Raw genomic sequence first — 12,645 nt, 5'->3', positions numbered from 1 at the left:
CAATAAAATCAAGTGTTAAACATTTGTCATTAAATAGCGCCGCTGCACAATCAGTTTTAACTGGTGTTTCTTTTCAATAAAGTCAAGCGTTAGACAAGTGTTATTAAATAGCGCCGCTGCACAATCAGTTGTAACTTTTTCAGGGTGTTTCTTTTCTTTAAAGTTCAAAACTTTTTCCCACATTGCAAACACTTCCTTTATCTTACTTTAAGAGATAACCTCCTCCACCATACCGATCTCCTGCAGAACCTCCGTATGTTGCCGCGTCTGTAGTTCCGTCAACTCCTCCGTCGTCAGTTCCTCGGAATGCTCTTTGATGGCTCGTATTTCGAATTTTGGCTCGTAACTCAAGGCAGAAAATCGACCTAGTGACGGCTCATATCTCAAAAAACTGGTACCTTGGGGCACTTGTATCCCAAGGTACCACTGTAAATAAAAAATGTTTGCCTGTCTGTATGTCTGTCCACTTTTCACGAGAGAACTGCTTAACGGATTTAGATCGGGTTTTTTGTATAATTTGCTTGAACATTCCGGTTGATTTTGAAACTTCTCTCATTGCAATAAGTATCATAGTTCGCTTGCGGTACTGATTTATTTGTGCAAATCCAAGAGAGCTGCAGCTGGCCAAGGGGAAGGGGGCGGGGGCCCTCATCACTCACACTCCAGCCACAGGGTGTACCTTACCTCCGCTTAGCTAGCGAATCAGAGAACTTCTTCACGGATTTTTTCTAGAATTTGCTTGAACATTCCGGTTGATTTTGCGACTTCTTTCATTTCTTTAAGAATCATAGTTCGCTTGCAGGTGCGATATATTTGTGCAAATCCAAGAGAGATGCAGCGGGCCGAGGGGAAGGTGGCGGGGCCCCTCATCACTCACACTCCAGCCACGGGGTGTACCTTACCTCCACTTAGCTAGCAAACGAGAGAACTACTTCATGGATTTTTTCTAGAATTTGCTTGAACATTCCGATTAATTTTGCAACTTCTCTCATTTCTCTAAGAATCATAGTTCACTTGCAGAAGCGATATATTTGCGCTAATCTGAGACAGAAGCTGTGGGCCGAGGGGTGGGCGAAGTGTGACGTCAGGAGTGGGGAGTCGGGCAGGGACCTCCTCACTCATGCGCCAGCCTCCGTTATAGTCGGTCTACCTCTACGTTTTGGAGTGTATCTTGCCTCCGCTTAGCTAGCGAAACCTGTTTGTTTACTGATTATTAAAGTTTGCCCTGTTTCACTACTACGCAGGCAGAGCCACGGGTGATGGCTAGTATACATACATATATATATATATATATATATATATATATATATATATATATATATATATATATATTCACGGCATTCGTAGTCTGTGTCACAATCTGATTGTATGGGTGGTTACCTACCAGGTAACGCTTGTGGTTGGCCAGCAATCTGCTAACATCTGCCATGGTGCCCTCAGTTTGTGAGAAGCAGATCATAGAATGGCCCTATGCAAACCCCTAAGTGCGTTGAGCATGGGAAAGGTGCTATATAAATACAATGTGTTATTATGATTATTATTGTTATAATAATAATAATATTTAGTAGTAGTAATTTAACCTGCACGCAACTCTAAAAGTAAAAAATATCTGTTAACAGTTGTAACTAACACTGACTGTAAGTCGCCTTGGATAAAGACGTCAACAAAATGCAAAATAATGATGATAACATGGCAGGGAAATTAGAGCACCTACAAGAAAACTCACCCAGTCCCAGGGAGAGCATATTAACTACACTCTGGCCATGACTCGGCACAGGATTCAGACCAAGGACGCTGGACCTGTGAAGCTGGACTGCTTAGCACTGTGCCAACATGCTGTTCAGTGAAAGAGTTATTTAATTTTTGGCAGACATCTTAACTTACTCAGTCTTACAAGATCAGAGCCCACTGAAATGACAAATGGTCAGTTTAGTTGGAATGAGGGGGCAGCTACTATTTTACGCAAGACAATTTTCTGGGAACCAAATCCTGGGCTGCAAAACTGATCAAAGGCCTTGACACAGTGAAATCAGCAGATTGCTTTCAGCTCAAGACGAGATACGCACTGCTGGAGACTGAGGGAGTCTATTTTTAAGCATTAAAACAGGAAGTATTACATTACAGGCAGGGTCACAAAAACTGGAGGACAAAAAGCCCGCTTGTGTGGTTGATGCCAGCACAATTAGAGCTTTCAAGTGGGCGAGACGTGTGGATTTACTACTGACTAGCAGTGTAAGCATGTTATCGTGGACCTTACGATCTCTGGTTTTGTAGCCTTGCTCACGTTTATGAATGGACAGATTATCTCGAGGTCACAAGAGCTGGCATTAAACTTAAGAATCCAGAATTGGAATGGCGGATGAGTAAAAAGGCATGTGAGAGTTTGGCAGAGTCATTCATCCATACCGGACCCTGCTAAATCTTGTCAAAATCCAGCCATCCACTTTAAAATCCAATTAATTCCACTTAAGGTGACAGCAACATAGGGAGTAAGGCAGAAACCAATCCAGGATGGGCACCAGTCTGTTGCTGGGCACACTCACAGATACACTGGGCCAAATGGAGTCACCAGCTAACCGGACGTGAGTGGCTTTTATAGGGGGAAAAAAACCCTCACAGACATAGAATGGATTGAGACATTTTGGTTCATTTTGTATCTCATTATTATTTGACTGCTAATTAAGGAAAAAGAAACAATTAAGGGGTCTGAGTCTTCAAGAGCAAGTCAATTAAAATTCATTCAAATGAAGTCAATTAGCAGCATAAACAGGTCATTAATTAAGAAAAGGTTTAGAATGAAAACCTGCAGCCACTGCAGCCCTCCAGGACTGGAGTTGGAGACCACTGGTCTACAACTTAACACCAGCAAAACCAAGAAACTGCTTATTGACCATCTACTGACAGGTCTTAAAGCAATCTAAGTAACACTAAAAATAACTTTTGAATTTTTTTTATGCCTAGTTATTTGATTTTTTGGATTGAGCGGGGCGGAGGTGTGGCGATCTAGACAGAGCAGACACTTCCTTCCATTGAGACAATGCATCACCACTTTAAGGGTGGTGTGTTTTAAATTTTAAATTGTGATCGCATTAGCCCTGTAAAGTGACTCGTCATAGTTCGTCAGATCTAAAACGTCAAGAAATTGAAATCGAATTTTTGGACGATTATATTACTTTCCCGACAAAAAAGTAAATTGGACTCAGGGAGGTCTAAAATGTCGAGACTCATCAAAATCTCGAAATCGGATTTTTGGACCATTACAATACTTTACCTACAAGAAAGTAAATCTGACTTAGGAAGGTCTAAAATGTCGAGATTCATCAAAATCTTGAAATCGAATTTTTGGACCATTACAATAGTTTCCCTACAAGAAAGTAAATCTGACTCAGGGAGGTCTAAAATGTCGCGATTCATCAAAATCTTGAAATCGGATTTTTGGACCATTACAATAGTTCCCCTACAAGAAAGTAAATCTGACTCAGGGAGGTCTAAAATGTCGAGATTCATCAAAAATCTCGAAATCGGATTTTTGGACCATTACAATACTTCCCCTACAAGAAAGTAAATCTGACTCAGGGAGGTCTAAAATGCCAAGATTCATCAAAAATCTCGAAATCGGATTTTTGGACCATTACAATACTTTACCTACAAGAAAGTAAATCTGACTCAGGAAGGTCTAAAATGTCGAGATTCATCAAAATCTTGAAATCGGATTTTTGGACCATTACAATAGTTCCCCTACAAGAAAGTAAATCTGACTCAGGGAGGTCTAAAATGTCGAGATTCATCAAAATCTTGAAATCGGATTTTTGGACCATTACAATAGTTCCCCTACAAGAAAGTAAATCTGACTCAGGGAGGTCTAAAATGTCGAGATTCATCAAAAATCTCGAAATCGGATTTTTGGACCATTACAATACTTCCCCTACAAGAAAGTAAATCTGACTCAGGGAGGTCTAAAATGTCGAGATTCATCAAAATCTCAAAATCGTTTTTTTGGACCATTACAATAGTTTCCCTACAAGAAAGTAAATCTGACTCAGGGAGGTCTAAAATGTCGAGATTCATCAAAAATCTCGAAATCGGATTTTTGGACCATTACAATACTTCCCCTACAAGAAAGTAAATCTGACTCAGGGAGGTCTAAAATGTCGAGATTCATCAAAAATCTCGAAATCAAATTTTTGGACCATTACAATAGTTTCCCTACAAGAAAGTAAATCTGACTCAGGGAGGTCTAAAATGTCGAGATTCATCAAAACTCTCGAAATCGGATTTTTGGACCATTACAATACTTCCCCTACAAGAAAGTAAATCTGACTCAGGGAGGTCTAAAATGTTGAGATTTATCAAAATCTCAAAATCGAATTTTTGGACCATTACAATACTTCCCCTGCAAGAAAGTAAATCTGACTCATGGAGATCTAAAATGTCGAGATTCATCGAAATCTTGAAATCGGATTTTTGGACCATTACAATACTTCCCCTACAAGAAAGTAAATCGGACTCAGGGAGGTCTAAAATGTCGAGATTCATCAAAATCTCGAAATCGGATTTTTGGACCATTACAATACTTCCCCTGCAAGAAAGTAAATCTGACTCAGGGAGGTCTAAAACATCGAGATTCATCAAAATCAAAATTTTTGGACAATTAAAATACTTTCCCTACAAGAAAGTAAATCTGACTCAGGGAGGTCTAAAACCTCGAAATCAAATTTTTGGACCATTACAATACTTTCCCTACAAGAAAGTAAATTGGATTCAGGGCGGTCTAAAATGTCGAGATTCATCAAAAATCTCAAGGTCACATTTTTGGATGATTATAATACTTTCCCTATACTACCTTGAGTAATTAGAGAAAGTAAAAAAGTAATTAAGGGTTCAAAATCTAAACAAGCGAGACAACTACAAATGTCACTTGAGCAATAAGTGCTTCATCAGCAACAAATGACTTCACAGGAAGCAATTGGGTTAGAACAAAAACCTGAAGCCACTGCGGACCTCCGGACGTTGCTCAGTCCTGATTTAAAGGGTCTGAGTCTTAAATAGCAAATACATAAAATGAAGTTAATTAGTAGCAAAAACTGGTCACCAATTAAGAAAAGGGTTAGAATGAAAACCTACAGCCACTGTGGCCCTCCAGGGCCAGAGTTGGGGGCCCCTGTATTAGAGTGACCATTGGGTTCTTGTTCACCTCCCTGGTCCTTCTTGACCTGTTAAACTGTTTGTTTCAGATATCCAACTCTAGTAAGAGTCCTGATGGTTCCAAACTTCTTCCATTACACAATTATGGAGACCACTGTACTTGTGGGAACACTCAGCATTTTGGAAATGGTTTTATTCCCTGGCGCCGATCCGTGTCTCAGCACAGTTCAATCATGGACGTCTACAGAGAGTTTAGCTCCAGGAAGAGTCCTGGTGGTTCCAAACTTCTTCCATTGCACAATTATTGAGGGTCCTGGGAACACTCAAAGCTTCAGAAGTGGTTTGACCCCCTTTTCCTGATCTACGCCTCACCATAATCTGATCATGTAAGTCTACAGAGAGTCCCTTGGACTTCATGGCTCGGTTTTTGACCTGACATGCAGTGTGAATTGCAGGACCTTCCATACTCAGGTACACGGGTGCTTTTCCAAATGATGTTCAATCAATTCAGTTTGCCACCGGTGGACTCCAATATCTCGGGGTTGCACCTGTGAACACAATTTGGAGGGGCACAGCCACGGGTCTAGGAATGAGAGATTTCAGGTTTTCATTTTTAATATTCTGCAAGAATTTGTTCTCACATTGTCATTTTGGGTTATTGATTGTACACTGATGGGCATAAAATGGAAAATTGATCCTATTAAAATTAATTCTACAACACAATCAAGTGAAAGAGTCGGAATACTATTTGAGTCCAGTGTATGGAGAAAACAGGCAAACTTCATATAGAGAGCAAGGAATCAAACCCAGCATCGAGGAGCCATGAACCAGCACAGCTTCTAACCCTGTATTCAACTTACAAACAAAAAAAATAATAAATTGACTTCCTAGTAATAAAAAAGCGCCACAAAACCGGATGCTTATAACTTGTATGGAACATTAAAAAAAGTAAATTGGATTTCCAAGTAATACAAAAGCCATAATAATAAACGATTCAACATGCAAGCTACTTACCAACCCTCTTGAAGCCAGACGGCCTGCAAGTCATCATAAATGAGTCCGCTTTTCCCACTGCTTTCGAGGGACGAGATCAGGGGGCTTCTGGAAGGGAAGAATCCTTATCTTGATTGGTACCAGCCCGAGACACACTGGTTTGTCAGGCACCGAAATGTCCCACCCTGGTGTCAGGTTTCCACTGAAGTTCAACCTTAGAGTCTCAGATTCCCAAAAGTTTGGCTCAGGGGCTGAGGAATTAAATTGAAAAGAAAGAAAAAAATAAATAAAGGGTAGCACAGTGGCGCAGTGGGTAGCACTGCTCCCTCACAGTTAGGAGACCCGGGTTCGCTTCCTGGGTCCTCCCTGCGTGGAGTCTGCATGTTCTCCCCGTGTCTGCGTGGGTTTCCTCCCACAGTCCAAAGACATGCAGGTTAGGTGCACTGGCGATCCTAAATTGTCCCGGGTGTGTGTGTGTGCCCTGTGGTGGGCTGGCGCCCTGCACTGGATGTGTACCTGCCTTGCGCCCTGTGTTGGCTGGGATTGGCTCCAGCAGACCCCCGTGACCCTGTGCTCGGATTCAGCGAGTTGGACAATGGATGGATAGAAAGAGCTCCGAAGAAAACTGAAATTCACGTTCGACAAAGCAAGTAAGAGCACTCTGGATGTTGAGTGTGAATTCTTTATTCTTCTCTGCATCTATGCTGTCACCTGCTTATTCAGTTTAGGGTCACAGGAGGCTGGTGCCTATTAGGTGAATGGTGTGTTTGTAGGGTGGGGGACACCAAAACTGGACAGGGGGGGGCAGTTCATTGTGGGGCATACAAATTCAATCAGTCACCCTAAAACTGAAAACCCACACAGACCAAAGGGTTCAAACCAGGCTGCTAGATCCAGGACACTAGGCACTGTGCCTCCCTGCACCGAATTCATCTGCTGATTCCAGTTTAGAATCGTGGAGAGTTGATGCCTATCCTGGCAGAACTGGGCATTGTTACATTAATTTGATTTTGCTTATGTTATTGTATTACAGAACATATTGAAGTGCCATTTTGGATGAAATGACCTGTTCACTTCAAAATTACTCTTCTGTAAACCTGAGCACAAGGTGCCAGTCCATAGTAAGGCGCAATCCCCCACATCTTGCCAATTTATAATCCGAGCCTTTGCCAGTTATTTTTTCAATTTCTTCACCCTAAAAGAAGCTAAACAACTTTATGTAAATACAAAAGTTGAAATCATAATTCATTTAAAAGTTAAAAAAAAAAACAGCAGCATTGCAGTTAAGACTTACGCCTGAATTATGATTGGTTTGCATCCGTTGAGTTCACGCCATGTCTCTTGTAACCAGAAGGGGGTGCCACCGAGCCATTAAACCCAGAACCAATAATTTCCAACACATTCACGGGTTCAAATTATAGATTTTTTCAATCCAACAAGCACTAAATACCATAAAGGGCATTGAAGCATAGCCAATAATCATACAAATAACAAACCTTTTCCTCTCCTTCTGCCTTCGCCCTCTGACTCCCCTAGTAAGGCAGCAGACTCCTTTTATACTGGATCAGGAAGAGCTTCTGGTGACCCAGCATGACTTGTGAGGAGTCTCCCTCCCCATCCTCCATGGCACCCAGGAACCTCGACAGGACTGCACGTCCAGAACTCCAGTTCAGGGTCGTCTTAACGTATGGGCACTGGCAGGGGGCAACAGGAGCATGGGGGTCCACAATGCTTCTGATGTCTATATATGTATTCGTTTTGCTATCAAAACAGTGGCGCCAGTGCACTACTTTACATACCCGGGGGCCTATGATGCTACTTCAGGGGGTATGGGAGCAGACGGATTACATTCAGTCAGGCCTCTGTCCAGTTCCCACGAACCCCTACAACAACAACATTTATTTATATAGCACATTTTCATACAAAAAGTAGCTCAAAGTGCTTTACATAATGAAGAAAAGAAAAATAAAAGACAAAATAAGAAATTAAAATAAGACAACATTAGTTAACATAGAAAAGAGTAAGGTCCGATGGCCAGGGTGGACAGAAAAAAAAAAAAAAAAAACTCCAGAAAGCTGGAGAAAAAAATAAAATCTGCAGGGGTTCCAGGCCACGAGACCACCCAGTCCCATCTGGGCATTCTACCTAACATAAATGAAATAGTCCTTTTTGTAGTTAGGGTTCTCACGGAGTCACTTGATCCTGATGGTCACACAGAATTCTGGCTTTTAATCCATCCATCATTTTTGGAACATCATGGTACTTAGAGTAGACACCCTACAGGCGTCCATGCTGGGACGCCTCTAACAGAGCACTGCTGCCACAAGTATGGTGAATAGAACTACTCCTGGTCTCCATGTTCTGCTTGTCCATCCCCTAACACCTTCCATTTTGTCCTCATTTCATGCCGTCATCCAGCCGGTACCCCTACTGTGTAAGTTTTCCATCCATTTCACCAAAGATGGATGGGTTGAGCTAATTGGGCAGGTCCAAGCTGGCACTGTCATGGACTGGCACCCCGACCAATGACGGTTCCAATCTTTCAACCCTGAACTAATAGCTCAAGTGTGTTGAGGGTACTGCTGCTACAATGGCTGCCTTCGCATCATCCAGGTGGATGTTACATATCGGTGGTGGTTGAAATGGCTTTCTGTGTAAAGGGATCGAGTAGGGTAGAAAAACGAAATATAAATGTAATTAATTATTATTCTTATTGCTTTCGTAAGAATGAGTCTTTGAAATCAGCTTTTTTTTGTCCAGCGCTTCGTAATTCACCGGTACGAGAAAACCACATATGATACATTTATCTTGAAGTCTAGTTATGCAAGACATGGATCATTTTGGGGTCTTCCCCAGTTTCTGTACCCTCTAGACCCAAAAACCTCTCATTTCTAGGCCATTTTAGGACCTTGATTTGTACAGGAAATAGCACCTTAATGATAAAGAGTAAAGCAATAGGTGTCTACAGCAAAAGACTTGGAAGTTGTGCAGGCCATATCAATCGACCCCGAGGGGGCTACACCACCTAATGAGATAAGAGGGGTCAAAGTTACTCCTTTCACTCCATTCACAAAACTTCAAAAAAAATCAGATTGATAATACGGGCACATGAAGTGTCGTTTCATGCTATTTTTATTGGTTGCCAATCATGAATATGAATGTGATCCCATTTTTGGCATTTGATTGTTTACCGGTGGTCCCAGCCCTCTGACAGCCACTTCCAGAGGGTTAAAATTGACAAATAACAAAACATAAGCATGTGGGGTATCATTTTAGACTATTTCCAGGTCAGTGATCACAAATCTGGTGTAATTTTTGATTTTTGATGCTTTATTAAGGATCTAGCCACCCCCTCCATGGACCACTATGAGAGGGTGAAAAATGACCAATTTCTATTACGATTGAGAATATTTAGACTTTAAACCTTTAAATTGAAGCACACGTTTTGACATTTCAAATATCTGATGCAACTATTCTTGTTTATATAAAAGGAAATCTGAGCACATCTCTCCAGTTTTGATGTCACTACACTGGTTACCTGTGTCATTCAGGATTGACTTTAAAATTCTGCTTATGGTTTATAAAGCCTTAAATAATCTCGCCCCATCTTATATATTGGAATGTCTGACACCTTATATTTCAAATTGTAACCTTAGATTCTTAAATGAGTGTCTCCTTAGAATTCCAAGAGCAAATCTTAAAAGAAGTGGTGAGGCGGGCGGCCTTCTGCTGTTATGCACCTAAAATCTGGAATAGCCTGCCAGTAGGAATTCACCAGGCTAATACAGTGGAGCATTTCAAAAAACTGCTGAAAACACATTACTGTAACATGGCTTTCTCATAACTTCACTTTAATTTAATCCTGATACTCTGTATATCCAATTCATTATAATAACTATTCATGGTGGCTTTAAAATCCGTACCAACCCCTACTCTCTCTTCTGTTTCTTTTTCCGATTTCCTTTTGGTGGTGGCGCATCTACTCAGAGCACCGTGATGTTCCAACAGTGATGGATTAAAAGCCAGAAGTCTGCATGACCACCATCATCAAGTCCTTCCGTGATAACCTTAAATACAAAGAGGACTATTTCATTTATGTTAGGTAGAATGTCCAGAGGGGACTGGGTGGTCTCGTGGCCTCAGAACCCCTGCAGATTTTATTTTTTTCTCCAGCCGTCTGGAGTTTTTTTGTTGTTTTTTCTGTCCCCCCTGGCCATCAGACCTTACTCTTATTCTATGTTAAATAATGTTCTCTTATTTTAATTTCTTACTTTGTCTTTTATTTTTATTTTCTTCATTATGTAAAGCACTTTGAGCTACTTTTTTATGAAAATGTGCTATAGAAATAAATGTTGTTGTTGTTGTTTATTATGTACTTCTACCTTAATTCAGACTTTTATTTTAGGAGCACTACTTGGGTTTATTTTTGTACCAACGTTTTCTCTTAAATGCTATTTATTCTTCCATCCTATTAATAAAAATGAAAACACACACAAAGCACTGCAGTAAGCAACTCTACTGCACGAAGAAAATTCTCAGAAAGCCGGCCAGCCATATTTATAATGCACACATCCTTTGGCGAAACGCCAGGGAAGTTTTAAGTATCAACTTCACTTTGTTTTTCCCAAACACCCCAAACTGTCGGAATTTTTTCCCATGCTTTTGCCACTTCCAGGAACTTCTAATATTAAGAAAATAACAAAAAGGCAGGATCCAGCACGACCAAATGAGTTTAGCATGTTTTAAGTTACTGTGCCCCCCCCCCCCCCCCCCCCAAGCCCCTTTCACCCCGCTGCTACTTTAAACCAAGTAAACATAAATGATCCGAGTTCAGGCTCAATTTTATGACTTCACTTGAACTGTCTGGCTTTCCTCTCACTTCACCCCATCTGGACACAATGTGGGCTTCAGCGTGAGGGAGTCTGCAGCAGTAGCAGTCGGCTCCGGCAAGAACAATACAACTGGCAGCAATAGACGGCGATGGGCAGCCCTGCTTTCACTGAACTTGCTGTGCTGCTCTGCCCCAGGCATGACTAGAATTCTGTGATGGCTAATTTAAAATCCAGCCAAAGCTTCACAACCAAAGCAATTAAGAGACACAGAACCCCTGTAGGAAAAGAAAAAGAAAAAAAAAAAACTTGGCCAGATGCTCAACATGGCCAAGTGAGCAGCTTTTTCATTTCAAAACTATGTCCAAACAAGCTGAATAAGAATGCAAGCAACAGAGCGCAACGGCAAAACCATCTGAGCAATGCGTTTCAGAAAGGAAACCCAATGCAATACAATTTAACGGCCATTTCCACCGGCAGAAACAGACAAATGCCTAGTGCTGATGAAAACTTCACTGTCTCGCTCCTGAAGGAGGTGAACGGATTACTGCTGTAGCTTTAAAGCCCCAGGGTGCGAGTTCAAATCTCAGCCTGAGCTCTTTCTGTGTGCAGTGTGTACATACACAACATATGTGCTTTCTATGTCTCAGTGTGTGTGCGTGTGTGTGTGTGCGTGTGTGTGTGTGCTCCACCAGGGACTGTGACTTTTCTCCTATGTCCCAAAGATGGCCAGGTCAGGTTAGGTGGCCTTGAAAGAGTCTGTGGAGGAACCACTTCAGAGAAAACAGCTAGGAGAGTTAATGTCATTAAGTACTTTTCACTTGTTTACATTTCATTTTTTGTAGTGTAGATATGACACAGAAATAAAAAAGGCAATAGATAGATAGATAGATAGATAGATAGATAGATAGATAGATAGATAGATAGATAGATAGATAGATAGATAGATAGATAGATAGATAGATACCAGATTGATATATATGAAAGGCACTATATAATAGATAGATAGATAGATAGATAGATAGATAGATAGATAGATAGATAGATAGATAGATAGATAGATAGATAGATACTATATGCCAGATTGATATATATGAAACGCACTATATAATAGATAGATAGATAGATAGATAGATAGATAGATAGATAGATAGATAGATAGATAGATAGATAGATAGATAGATAGATAGATAGATAGATAGATAGATAGGAAAAGCACTATATAATAGATAGATAGATAGATAGATAGATAGATAGATAGATAGATAGATAGATAGATAGATAGATAGATAGATAGATAGATAGATATGAAAGGCACTATATAATAGATAGATAGATAGATAGATAGATAGATAGATAGATAGATAGATAGATAGATAGATAGATAGATAGATAGATAGATAGATAGATAGATAGATACTATATGCCAGATTGATATATATGAAAGGCACTATATAATAGATAGATAGATAGATAGATAGATAGATAGATAGATAGATAGATAGATAGATAGATAGATAGATAGATAGATAGATAGATAGATAGATAGATAGATAGAAAATACACTAAATGGCAGATTGATATATATGAAAGGCACTATATAATTTAGGATCACCAATGAACCTAACCTGCATGTCTTTGGACTGTAGATAGATGCACTATATGCCAGATTGATATA

General features: G+C 40.4%; 1 protein-coding gene and 1 long non-coding RNA gene across 5 annotated transcripts in view; both read right to left on the bottom strand.

The window, feature by feature from the left end:
• Positions 1-12,645, bottom strand: part of LOC127530057 (uncharacterized) — a 530,810-nt gene that overhangs the window by 348,662 nt on the left and 169,503 nt on the right. The gene's annotated exons all lie outside the window — the stretch shown is intronic.
• The window catches only part of znf516 (zinc finger protein 516), a 168,627-nt gene that overhangs the window by 105,468 nt on the left and 50,514 nt on the right, over positions 1-12,645 (bottom strand). For all 4 annotated transcript variants that reach the window (XM_028817208.2, XM_051935701.1, XM_051935703.1 and 1 more), the window contains exon 2: positions 6,160-6,389. The gene's annotated coding sequence lies outside the window, so the exon portion shown is untranslated. The remainder of the gene's footprint in view (positions 1-6,159; positions 6,390-12,645) is intronic.

Source organism: Erpetoichthys calabaricus, chromosome 13, assembly GCF_900747795.2.
Source record: "Erpetoichthys calabaricus chromosome 13, fErpCal1.3, whole genome shotgun sequence".
Classification (NCBI taxonomy): domain Eukaryota; kingdom Metazoa; phylum Chordata; class Cladistia; order Polypteriformes; family Polypteridae; genus Erpetoichthys; species Erpetoichthys calabaricus.
Note: the sequence above shows the minus strand (reverse complement) of the source record. Positions and strands in the feature narration are given on the sequence as shown.